The following is a 13,818-nucleotide window of genomic DNA, read 5'->3' as shown; positions in this document are numbered from 1 at the left end:
TTTTTGGAAAAAAGATGAAATGCTATTGTGTATGGAAATTCTACAATTTCTAGTCCTTGGAGTTTCAGGCTTGAAGTAGGTTTAAGGCCATTTACATCATTATGTCCCACATGTAAGAAACAGAAATGTGTAGCTGTGGTCCAAGGGCCAGAAAGCCACAGGCACTGCTGCTGCTAGGACAGGAAGCAGGGCCTAGGCCAGCTTAGCTACCTCTCCGTGTTTGGGGTTCTCAGTTATGCTGCAAAACCCCTAAATTCTCCATAGGCATGTTTGCAAGCCATAGCGATTAATGAGGCTAGAAACAGCTTCTTCTTCACTTCTGCCTTCCACATTTTGCATAGGTCATCTTATTGTCAGCCCCTAATTTGCACTCAGAACCCTAATTGCAAGGGACTCTGGAGAAATGTAGCATTCAGGTTTCTTTCTTTTTTTTTTCTAATGTTTTATTTATTTTTGAGAGAGAGAGAGAAAGAGAGAGAGACAGCATGAGCAGGGGAGGGTCAGAGAGAGAGGAAGACACAGAATCCGAAGCAGGCTCCAGGCTCTGAGCTGTCAGCACGAGCCCGACATGTGGCGCAAATCTACAAACTATGAGATCACGACCTAAGCCGAAGCTGGACGCTCAATCAAATGAGCCACCCAGACGCCCCTGCAGCTTTCAGGGTTCTAGCCTATGTATGATAACATAACAGCAAAGGCGAAACCTTCTGAACAACCCAGACCTTAGTATTCACCATTCCATAATATCACAATAGGTTTGTACTTCATGCTTGAATGTTCACTTGGAAATATGATACTTCATATTGAGAAGTCTGCACGGGCAGGTTAGTCTGAGATCTTTTGGGGTTTGAGTTACCCCACATTTTTATCACATCATTAACAGCTTATAGCACTTAAAGGTGACCTTTACAATACCTGTAAACAGAATGGAGAAATGACTGGACTACCTGGGAGTCAGAAACTTGAAGTTTGTGTGTATGTTTTCTTCCCTCCAGGCTCCCAATAACTGTGTGTCACCTTCAACAAGATATCTAACCTCTCTGGGTGTTTCAGTGTTTTCACCACTATAACAAGAATAATGGTCTTGTCACTTCCCTGTCTCTAGGGGTGTTGTCAGAATTAATGAGACACTATGGTAAAAAAGCTTTCTATTTTTCCCCCCTCAGATAATGCTAGAATGTAAATAAAAGTAATATCTCTATTTTGTGAATGCCTTTTCCTCCTGCATGTCTTAATAACATTCAAAAAAGATCTTTTGAAGCAGCAGCAATTACCTTAGGTGTTACGAATAATGAAGGAATGGTATCTGCCAGGAAAAACAAAGGAGGAACCAAAAGCTTGAGTCAGAGAAAGTGTGCTTCTGGCTCAGTCTCTAATGGAATCAGTAGGTGGGCTGGGGTAATTGCAAGTAAAATATTACTGTACAGAGAGCATATGAAAGTAAGAGGAGAAACAATGCATTAGAGTTGCCATCCTGCAAGTAGAAAGAGAAAAGAGGTGCTGACTACTGACATGTTGCTAAAAGGTTCTTGGATATAGTGGAGGGACAAGATGAGAGCTGGAAGTCAAAGTGTTTGTGCGTTAGAACTGAACCACTCAGAGTAATGAGAATAAAATCACTGTCCATTTCATCCAACTGGAAATTGGGCTTTAATAAAATGATAACTTTCTCAGCTATTTCTTTCATTAGTCAATGAATTGTCTGTTAATATGGGCAACATGTACTATAGCAATGCTGTCATTTCAATGGGATACAATTCTCTAGTGTTGATTGATGTTAATGATATCAAAAATACACACCTTTTTTGTTTACGTTTATTTATTTTGAGAGATAGAGAAAGCACTAGTGGGAGAGAGGGCAGGAAGAGAGGAGAGAGAGAGAGAATCCCAAGCAGGCTCCACACCACCAGCACAGAGCCCGACCCGGGCTCAAACCCAGATCATTACCTGATCTAAAGTCAGACACTTAACCACCTGACCATCCAGGCACACCCACAAAACACACATCTTAAAAAGATTTATCCTTTTTTCATTGTAGATGATGAACTTCTAGATAAAGCTATTCTCAGGAATCAAAAATAGCTAACTTCTCTGGTGATTACACTACAGTCCATATGTATAATAAAATTGCTTTCTTTGCTTAGACTCTTTTCTTTTACTATATTAAGCACTTAGGAAAATAACATTGGGGCACATTTCGTGATCATTTCTGATGGATAAGTTGCGAGTAAGCGAGGAGCGGCCACTATCCAGAAGCGGGCTCGTAGTCAGATAGAGAACTCAGTTCTCTCACCACATTTGCTAACTGTCTTCTAAAGAAACACAATTATTTCTTCTTTCAAAGTGCCTTTATGAGCACAATATTCCTGAGAATTTAATTCAGTTACAGAAAATTTTCTGTTTTCTCACATATTTTCCCCAACTCCGAGAAACTGGTATGAATACTTCTCAGTAATCACAGCACCCTTTCATTTCCATCTTTAACCACACTGATCTAACAATACACTTTGGAAAGATATCAGCCTGATGGGACAATATATAGTAAGTTCCGAATATAATTTATGCTTCTAACAGGTCATCATACCTTCATTTCAAAATCCTTGCCTTAAATTCAACATTTTCTTTAGGATAACAATACCTATGCAGAACCCTGGGACTTTTATTTGTTTGTTTGTTTTATTTGTTTGTTTTTCATTAGAGAGAAAGCATACAAATGGAAGAGGGGCAGAGGGAGAAAGAGAGAGAATCTCAAGCAGGCTCCACACTCAGCATGGAGCCCCACATGGGGCTCGATCCCACGTCCCTGGGATCATGACCTGAGCTGAAATCAAGAGTTGGACACTCAACCGACTAAACTACCAAGATACCTCTGGAATCTAAATTTAAGAAACAGTATAGAGATAAAAACTCCAGGTTGTTTAAATACGTTAGGAGTGAAACGTTATAGAGAGAATGACGTTTCATTTGTATCTCAAACATAAACAGAATTAGGAGTTAAGACAAGGTCCAAATGGTGTAATACAAAATAACATAGTTAAAACTTTTACAAGGCCCCTCAAAAACTATCATTTGGAACAATCAAAAAAAGCATTTGTTTTACAAAGAGCAAGATGAGGGATTATACGGATATTTTAAGTGTCTGGAGTTAAATTCTCTGAATGAGTTTGGGATTGAGAAACAATCTCTTCAAAGAGACCCTAATGTTTCAAAGGTTCTGATCTGAATGTCCATTTAATTTCATTCAGTAGCAATCATTTGTGCAGGAGTAGAGGATGATATAAAACCCTGGGGTTTATCATTTCTGTGATTTAGTTGGGCAGAGACAGGAGAGTATAGTTGTATCAGAGTACCAGTGGTGCAAGTCAGACAAAAATTCACATCATCAACCAGGTTGAGCCCGCACTGGAAACGAAGAGAGATACTTGTAAAACTTGGTAGAGAAGATAGGCAACTGAAAGAGCAAGTGATTAGAAGTCTCCAACTTTTAGCACTTAAAAGTGAAAGATAAATAGGAAATATGCTCATAGAGTAAGATAGCTTGATTTAAATTTCCAAAGAAACAGGTTGCAGGGCAGACCTATGAAAGTAGGTAACTGTATTGGAAGAAACACAATGGGAAATTGTTTTAGCAGTTATCTATTACTGTGTAACAAAATATCAAAATTTAGAGGCTTGAAACTACATTTATTACCTCAGTTTCTGTGTATCATGAGTTAGAGCCCATCTTAACCCAGTCCTCTGTCTAGGGTCTTCTAGCGCTGCAATCAAAGTGTTGGCTGAGGGATGCCTGGGTGGCTCAGTCAGTAAAAATGTCCAAATTCCACTCAGGTGATGATTACACAGTTCAAGAGTTTGCGCCCTGGGTCAGGCTCTGTGCTGACAGCTCAGAGCCTGGAGCCTGCTTTGGATTTTGTCTCTCTCTCTCTCTCTCTCTCTCTCTCTCTCTCTCTCTCTGACCCTCCCCCACTTGTGCTCTCTCTCTCTCTCTCTCCCTCTCAAAAATAAATAAAACATTAAACAAACAAAAAAGGGAGGTTGGCTGAGCTGCATTGTTATCTGGAGGTTTGACTGATGAAGAACTTACTTGCAATACTTGCAAATCTCTTCAAACTATTAGCTAGATTTCTTGTGGCTGTAGGATTGAGGGCTAGGGCTTTTTGTTGGCTATGTCATTTCCTAGAAGTCACCTGCTGTTCTTCACCATATGAGCTTTCCCAGCCAGCCCTTTACTTCATCAAACCAGCAAAGAGAGCTGCTAGAGTAACATCCCATCATTTATACCACATTCTATTGGATGGGAGTAAGTCACAGCCCTAAAGGCTAGGGGCCGGGGTGCTTGGGAGCCTCAGTCGGTTGAGCGTCCAGCTTCAGCTCAGGTCATGATCTCCCGGTTTGTGGGTTGAGCCCCGCTTTGGGCTCTGTGCCAACAGCTCAGAGCCTGGAGCCTGTCTTTGGATTCTGTGTCTTCCTCTCTCTCTGACCCTCCCCTGCTCACACTGTCTCTCTATCTCTCAAAATTAAATAAAACATTTTTAAAAATTAAAAAAAAATAAAGGGTAGAGGCTTATACAAACTGGGGGGAAATCATGGGGACATCCTTAGGATCCTTCCTTATTTAGAGGAAAAAAAACCCTCAGAGGCTATTGTAAGTTTAATGGTTTCCATGACAGAATGAACTAAGTGCCAGTCTGATCAATGCAGGAGAATAAATAAGGAAGAACAGAGAACAAGAGGGACAGAGGGTGAGACATTTGTGTAGTCTGAATCTTAGAGGCTCAGGGAGTTTTATATTTGGCCAGAAGAGTAAAAACAGGAGGCTGCATTAACCACAGGAGAAAAGTTTAGAGCAGGCACAGGAGCCTTGGGAGAATGATAGCTTCTACCATAGAGTTACAAGTTTGATTTTGGTTAAAACTAAGGAGTAGAAAGGTATGTTCCCCTCAGGTGAATAGATTGATAAATTAAAAATGTTGTTTACCGTGGAATAAGTTGGAAAAAATTAAGGGAAACATGAGATAAAGGAGAGCAGGAAGGAGATGAGTCAACTTGCATTACGTTTACACTTACTTTCAGTTCTTCAGCATTTGCCTTTGTCACTTTATTTTCATCCTTTTTATGTGGCTTGTTGTAGATGTGTCTCTAATAAACCTGCACATATCTGGTTGGTTTTTGTTGTTGTTGTTGTTGTTTTTTACTGCAATCTGAGTCTCTGTTACTCAATGTAAGAATTTAGTCCATTCACTATTTTTGTTTACTGTTAGACTGAGATTTATTGCTTTGTTTTATACTGGCCTTTTATACTGCTTTCTCTATTTGTCTATCTTTTGTTTGTTTGATATAGTAGTCTTTGTTCCATTTCTTATCTCTACCTGCCACATCCCACCTTCTTCCTTGTATTGCCAGGTAGTATTCCATTGTATGAATAACCACAGTTTGTTTATGCATTCACCAACTGAGTTGTTTCCAGTTTTTATAACTTGTACATAAAACCATTATTTAAATTCACATATAGTTTTTTGTGTGAGTGCTTCTTTTGGGTAAATATAACAGTGGAATTGAAATCTCAGAACTAATTTCCAATGTGTTTATACCATTTTGCATTTCCCTGAATAGCTTTTAATGTATCAACTTTTATTTGAGGTGAATTTTAGAGTTTACTTACAAACCAGTTAGATTAATATGGATATAATTTATTTGTAAGTCAAGGATATTAGTAAAACATGAAGCTTACCTTTCACTCCATAAATTATATTTATAGAATTATGTTTAATAAGGTCCCTTTCATTTTGAAAAATGTCACCCACATATAATTATATAATGATTTGAAAGAAAAGATAAGAAAAGTGTGTGAAATTTCCACAGTTGTCTCTGGAGAATCAGTGTTACAGTTAAGATTCTTGTAAAGTCACAGAAAACTCAATTATATATGGGGAATATATTGGCTCTTACAATCCACATGAAGTCTAAAAGTAAACCTGGATTCAGGAATAATTAGGTTTAAGATTCACAAAATTTCTTCAGGTGGTAGTTTCTCCCATCCTTCTGCTCTGCCAATCATTGTTTTGAATTCATCCTTTATCTCCATATGGTAGTATAGTGGTTATAGAATTTCTACATTAGAAAAGAGAATAATTTTGACTAATATTCCCAACAAATGTCCCAAAAGTCTCTTTGATTGGACTAGCATAGTGTATGTGTCTACCCTGATCTAATCCCTATTTCCATGGGATTGTGTTGCTCTGATTGGTTTTTGCCTGAGTCATTATTTTCCATTCATGGGCTGAATGGAGAAAGAAACCTACCCACATTACACAGAAAACCAATAGGAATGAGATGGGGCAGTGTGGGGAAGTGGGAAGTGGACCTAAAAAGAAAACTGGAACTGTTGATGCCATCAACACAGTGTTTATCCCATTATACCAACCAACCAATGTTTATGGAACAGTTATGTCTGTATGTGTGTGTGAGTGTGTGTAAACATACTACATAATGTGTATATATATCAATACTATACATTTATATGTTATATTAAATTATATATATTATTATATATAAAATGACCAATGTTGACACTGTGATAATTATGACTTATTTGTATTTATACTATACTATACTATATTATATTTCTATGTACCATAATATTTCTACATTATTTATAGTTTCACACACACACACACACACACACACACACACACACACGGAGTATTTTCCCTGATTGGCATGTATGACTTTTAAAATGAGAAAAGTAAATGTTAGCAAATTGTGGCATCCATTAGTATTTCATATTCTTGGCTAAGAGTTTATCAGTTTAAAAAGAGTAAGAATAATTATGTGTTTAGATGAAAATTTTATGTTGTCAGGCCTTAGCAAATACCAAGAAAGCATCAATTTCTAAAATGAGGTCAGTTATAACTTTATGTACCTAAGTAAATGACATGTGAATCTGAACATTTAAATTTAGCAGTGGCTTAACAGTGCTTCAAGTAGGCATACTAAGCATAATTTAGTGGTATTTTGGAATTCTTTTCTTATCTTAGTTTCCTCCAGGCTTTTGAGCTTGGATAAAAACAAATCTAAATGTCAATTATATTTTACAATATTAATTTGAGAGAAAGTGATTTCATTCATCATTTACAAATCAAGTCAATTAAAAAGGAGCAAATGGAAATTAAACCCATGATTTCAAATCATAGCATAGGAGATTTTTTTAATTAGAGATCAGTGACTGAATTTTGAAGAACAGCCATTCTCAAAAAGTAGTGATATTTAATGGAAACAGTGGGAAAAGGAGTGAGGAACCCTGATGGCTTACATTCTGTCCCCTCCCTGCTAAGCCTGGGCAAATTTTCAGGAGACCTCAGACCTCTTCCAACAAGACTTCCTGTTTTCTCCTTCCCTGTTCTTTTGGTCTCTCTTTCTTTCTGTGTGTGTGTGTGTGTGTGTGTGTGTGTGTGTGTGTGTGTGTCTTTCTCTTTGTCTCTGTCTCTCTTCTTTAAAGTGCAAAGTAGCTTTGGAAAAAGTTTGAGTCAAAGATAGTCAGGAGGATTGTGGTAGAAGAAGAGTAAAGTGCGATATTCCAGTTCATTTCTTCCATCTCAAACTTAAGCAGAAAAACAAAACAAAGTTAAACAAAACAAAACCACCATTGAGAGGAGATTGTGGAAAGATGCCCATTACTGCATGGCTAATGTGAACAATGGTACTAACGCTGCTTTATAAGAACACAAGAATCATTTTTAAGTCTTTTCCTCTCCCTTCCAAACACGTATACCAGTTCCGGGATTCTAAGAGATCTAGCCTAGCCTTGAGCCCTTTATCAGACAGAGAAAGGGAAAGAAAAATGGTCTGGATCAGCTAGGTTTTAAGGTCAAAGAAGGTATGCCTGTCTTTCATATAAAAGTTCATATGCTAAAGAAGTTCTTTAAAAATTACTCGTATTTGGAAAAACAACTCACACATAATCACTTGATTAGGTGCTTCAAATAACAGAAATTGGAATGGAATCAATTTCTTTGATATTTTTGGCATTCTACTACTTTGAATATTCAAATAGGCTGCAAACATAAATAAATAAATAAATAAATAAATAACACTTGAGATAGTCTAAAAATGAGCTTTGGAGCAGAACCGAGGAATGACGGTTGGGAATAACCCACATTGGCCGACCCTAGCTTATTATATAATACTTGGCTTATCCAAACCTGGAATACACTGTGTTTAGACACCATGTGTGCATTTCTTCCTGCCAGGATGCCAATGTTGTAGCTGTCTCTTATTGGGCTCCACAACGTTGGCCTCCAGGTGGTTGAATCCTTTTATCTAGTTCAAATGTGTTTGTTTTACAATGCCTAAATAACTTATTTAATGAAGGGTTAGGGAATACCACAGAATAACTAGTTGAGGAAAATGTGAACATAATGATCAACTATTTATCAGTACACCTACTGGTTAAATTAAACATACACAGGTAACTAATTATTGACTTTTTGGGTAAGTTTTAGTTCTTTAAGTAATCTCTACTCCACGTGGAGTTCAAACTCATGACTTCAAGATCAAGAGTCACCTGTTCTTCTAACTAAGCCAGCCACACGCCTCTGCTAATGATCTATTCTTGATGAACTTGTAATCTATCCATTAGCATCATTTGTTTTTTACACTTCACTCACTGAAAAAAAGATTCTGCATAGTCCTGTGTCTGACGCTGTTCTCGGCCCCTAGACACAGTAATAAGTGCACACGGACACGGCCAGTCAGTCCCCATGGAGCTATATGTTCAGGCGGAAAGAGGCGTACACTAATCAAATAGTTAAAAGCAAATGTAAAAATCACAATCCTTCAAAAATTGAAAATAAAAAGTATAGGAATAGACTTTTCAGGGCACTGAATATGGATGGTTTTCGGTAAGTGTGGGTCCTTTGATAAACACAGCTAAGGAGTAAATTTTCGGTCTCTTTCATGAAGGGTTCTTCTTGAGCCCATTTCCGATCCATTTTATCCCTCATCACCTTCTGCAGACTCCACTCATGCTTTGAAGGCTTGGATTTCTCCACCACTTACTATCTAGTCTGAGTTGCCCCTCACTTTCTTAATGAGGTCCCTCCCCTTCCATGCCTTCTAAATCATCTTGTTTCCAGAGATGGAAGAATTCAGCAGCCTTCAAGTCGGCTTCAAAATCTTTTTGTCTCAAAGGGTGCCGAACGACTTTATTCTTTGGATCTTTGGCTATAGGTGGGAGGAAATGGCCTCAGAGTACTATTGAGAAAGGAGAGGGAAAGCAGCACTCAGAAAATAAACAAATTAATACTTTTAGGTATAGTGCTGCCCTATTACTAAAGTAGACAGGTAATATATGGTATAGAAGAAGACATAGTGAGCAGTGGTTAGGCAAATCACAAGATGAAATTCAAAGCATTAGTCAGAGATAAGCCAATCTGTAGAAGTGACAAGATTAGACGGTAGATGGATTCATAACGTTGTACATTAATGAAATTTGATAAATATATAAAGTTCTAATATACTCTCTGGGCATTCTAGTAATTTCCTCTGCCAAAATCAGGAGCAGAGTTGCTTGGACAGAGCAGGCAGAGCAGGTAGATGGAGGTACATAGCAGGGGTAGGAGAGTGAGGCATTCAGCCGAAACTTCTGGCAAAGAGTTTTCAAAATCATATAGTCTCCGATCTTGCATAAGGCTTTTGAAATAATTATATCCTTTAACACTGTGCTAAAAGTAAGCCCTTGTCTCACAATACTTTTTCTAGAAGACAGAAGACATGATACTTATCTTCAAATAATTAAAGGATTGTAGTATTAAGACACATCAGGCCTATTGTTCAGGACTCCAGAGAACAAGGGTAGAATCTTGTCTAATAAAGAATTTTCTGACAGTGGAAACTCTTTGAAACAGGAATAGGTTACCTCATGGGGCACCTCATGTGGCAATGTTCTGAAACAGCATGGCCTTTTATCAGGGATGAATAAAAATCCATGCATCAACTGGAGGAGGTTTGAAGTGAACTCTAATCTTCCTGCTTCCCCCACAACTTCCACAGTGAATATTTGCCCAACCCAAAAATCTCCTTAAGAGCATGGTGCTTATAAAATACTGTTGTGTGAAAGAAAAAGTCTTATGAGTACAACCACAAAACACTTAAAAAATAATAATGCAACTGAAAATTGCATGTGATACTTTTATTTTGATTTGATTTCATTGCAAGTTGCTACAATGGATTTTTCTGGCCACATGTTGAACTTGCTGGTATACCTTAGGAAAGGAGGTGGGCACTGAAAAACAAGAGAGAAAGAAGGAGAGAATCATTTATTTATCTGATGTTTCAGATGATTGGTTTTGTTGAAATTTGCAGAAGCTCGGTTATCAACTCCATTATAAGCTATAAACTCTATTTACCATTTCACACAAAATAGAATCATGGGAGTTGTTTTTGGCACAAAGGGTTGTTATAGTAGGTGTGCAGAAAATTTTGGAAGTAATTGCTTCTCTTTTTCTCCAATGTTGACTGTTAGAGATCTAGCAAGTACTATTTAATTGAGATTGTCTCTCCAAAACAAAATTCTTTTCTGCTTGGTGTAGGATCTGGAAGATAAATAATTGAACATAGTCACTGATGACTAACATATATATATATATATATATATATATATATATATCAGGCATATCATAAAATGTCAATTTAAGCTTTGCAAACTGTTCGTTTCTATGATTTGTAATATTTTCTGAGGATATGCTTCATGTCTGAGTATCTCACATTCATTCAAGTAATATTTGTTGCTCTCCTACTATGTGCAAAGCATTGCTTTATAAATGCTCTGAGAGGGGTGCCTGAGTGGCTCAGTTGGTTAACCATCTAACTTTGGCTCAGGTCGTGACCTCACAGCTCGTGAATTCAAGCCCCTCAATGGGCTCTCTGCTGACAGGTCAGAGCCTGGGTTCTGCTTTGGATTCTGTGTCTCCCTCTTTCTCTCTCTGCCCCTCCCCCACTCAGGCTTGGTCTCTCTAAAAAATAAACAAACACTTAAAAAAATTAACAAATGAATAAATTTATATAGATACTCTGAGAAATACAAAGATGGATAAAAGAAGGCATTTTCCTAACTATTAGAAGAGAAAATAAGACAACTAACTACACAGAACCAGAACTTAAGGAATATGTAATAAGCACATTAATAGTGGTATTAGGTGGCATTAATACACAAGCATATTAAGTTGTATTAATCAAGTATTCAGAAGATCAGACAGACAGACTCTTGTTATTGAGGAGACTCAGATGGGCTTCATGGAGGCAGTAGCATTTGACTGGAATTCTAACTGACGAGTAGGAAAGAAAGGAAAGGAAAAGAAAGGAAAGAAAAATAAGAAAACATCTCAAGGCAACCTTGCTCTTATTCGTGTATGTGACAACATCCCTCACTATTTGTAACATGAGACCACTTAATCAGACTGCACGTTTGTGTATCACCATATATGGGAGACAAAGAAGTAAAAAAATCTATTAAAAACAAAGCCACATAGTGTTCAGGGCTCAGTTCTTTGGGTACAAACCCAACTGAGCAGTGCCAGCAGGAATAAAGTTGCTTCCTGGAGAGAAAAGCCTCCATGTCAGGACTCTCTGTGTGAGAATCCTGCTACAATGGGTTGTTAAATTTTTATGGAATGACATAAAAAAGGCAGAAGAGAGGAATGTTCAAGGAACGGAATTAGCTTAGCTTAGCTGGGTTGTTTACAGAAAAGTGTAAAATACGTCTGGAGTAGATCAAGCATAGGCTTGCAGCATCAGACTAAAGGGTTGGACTTGAGTTTAGAAGAATGGAATGGAATGATGAATGGAATGATGGAAATAGTGCTTTAGAAAGACTGGTCGAAGAAGTGTTTGGAGGTGAAAGATGTGAGACAGAAAACACTGTGGCGAGGCCACTGTAGGGGAATAAGCATGAGGGTAATGGCAGCAGGAATGGAATGGAAGCTCAGGGTAGGGAAGATATTGGGAAAAATTAACCTCTAAAATTTGGTTTATGAGGTGAGTAGTGGAAGGAAGGTGGGGTACTTTATAGATCATTCTAAGGTTTTCAGTTTGAATGATTAACAAAACATTAATAAATTAATACAATTACTGTAGAGAGGACAAAATGCTAGTTTTTGATTTTTGAATTTAGATGTCTTGATTTTGAGATACTTATTGTGTATCCATAAGAAACTTTTTAAGAAATAAGAGTAAGGAGACCAGGTTCTGCAATAAGACACACCTAGGAATGACTGGTCCCCTGTTGCGCACTCGGGTAAGTTATTCCACTCCCCTGAGCTTCCGTTTCTTCGTCTGTAAAATAGGCATAACTTTTGCACCGTATCATAAGTTTGCATGTGGATTTAATGAAATAGTTTATGTAAAATTCTTCTCATGGCGAATGACATAATGTGGCTTAATAGCAGCTAGCCGCCTTTGCTCGTGATCTTGTTGGCAGGCAGGAGGGAATATGGGCCTAGAAATCATGAGTGAGCCAGGAAGAAAAGTATACTTGTGCACGTCATCCTTGAAGCTTCACTGGTAGGAGCTGTTTTAATGGATGAAAATAGATCATCAAAACTTGGGGAAGTGTACACACTTAGGGCATGGGAAAGGAAAGGGTTTATCAAAAGTATTAGAAAAAGAGTAACTAGAGATTATAGAGGGAAAGCTCTTAAAATCACGGAATTCCAAGCATGCACATTTCAAAAAAGACCGGCTAAGCAGGTCAAATTTTGCTAAAATCTTAGTAAGGATAGAAGGCTATTGAATTATTCAGGTCATCAGTACCATTCAAAGACATTTATCAGAGGATTACCTTACTGGATTTTAGCCTTTGGCACAAATTCCTCCTCGTTGTATTTATTTGGTGACCTCACATTCCATAGCATTAATTATGCCTGTCATTCACACCTTGTACCTAGAAGACTTAAATGTCTGAGTTAAGCCATTATAGGTTAAGAATTTTTAAAGCCTTCTCCAACCCCTCCGAAGCCATGAGACTCTTTAACTATAGTTTCTATGTTTATTTGAAATAAATGTAATAATACTTTGTAGTTGAATGGTACTTTCTGCCTTTAATATGATTTTACTAACTTTATCCTTACAACTACCTTATTATTTTAGGTAAGGGAAGTATTATATTTCCCCATTTTATATGCAAGGGATCTAAACTTACAAAACATTAAAAAGTGAGTAAGTAAAAAGAGTTGGTCCATAAATTAAATACCTTGTCAAGAATTTGTACCAAAATACACTCTGGTTCATTCCCTGCTGTATTTACTTTCTCTCTCTTTCTTTGGAATCTTCCTTTGTGTTATTTAACAGAATCCACTCTTCCTTCTTACATCATTTCTTTTCATTTCAATCTCTACTTTTATTCTTTATAAATATCTTTAATTGATACCTCCTGTAAGTAATCATTTCAGGCCAGAGTATAAGTCCACACTATATTGTTTATTGCAGGTGAAAGAGGAATGAAGAATTGTCTATACAAACCTGATTTTGGCTCTGACAGAAAGAGAAAGAAACAACAACCAAAAAAAAAACAACCCATGATTGGGAGTTTAGCAAAAGCACTAGATAGTCTTGGTTGTCATGGAGACCACCACTGCCACTGTTTCATATGCAGATAATGTGCCGGAAGGGTAGGCAGGAAGATTAGACATAGATATGGCTCCCAAATGGTGAAATAGTAGTTATTAAAAAAAAAAAAAAAAGGTGCTGGCCTGAGAAGGTGGGGAGAGCTAACACAGGTCAGAGTGAAAAGTCAGAACTAGAGGTTGAGGTAGAGTGTTTGGC

This window comes from Suricata suricatta, chromosome 1, assembly GCF_006229205.1.
Source record: "Suricata suricatta isolate VVHF042 chromosome 1, meerkat_22Aug2017_6uvM2_HiC, whole genome shotgun sequence".
NCBI classification, from domain to species: domain Eukaryota; kingdom Metazoa; phylum Chordata; class Mammalia; order Carnivora; family Herpestidae; genus Suricata; species Suricata suricatta.
This window is presented reverse-complemented; position numbering follows the sequence as displayed.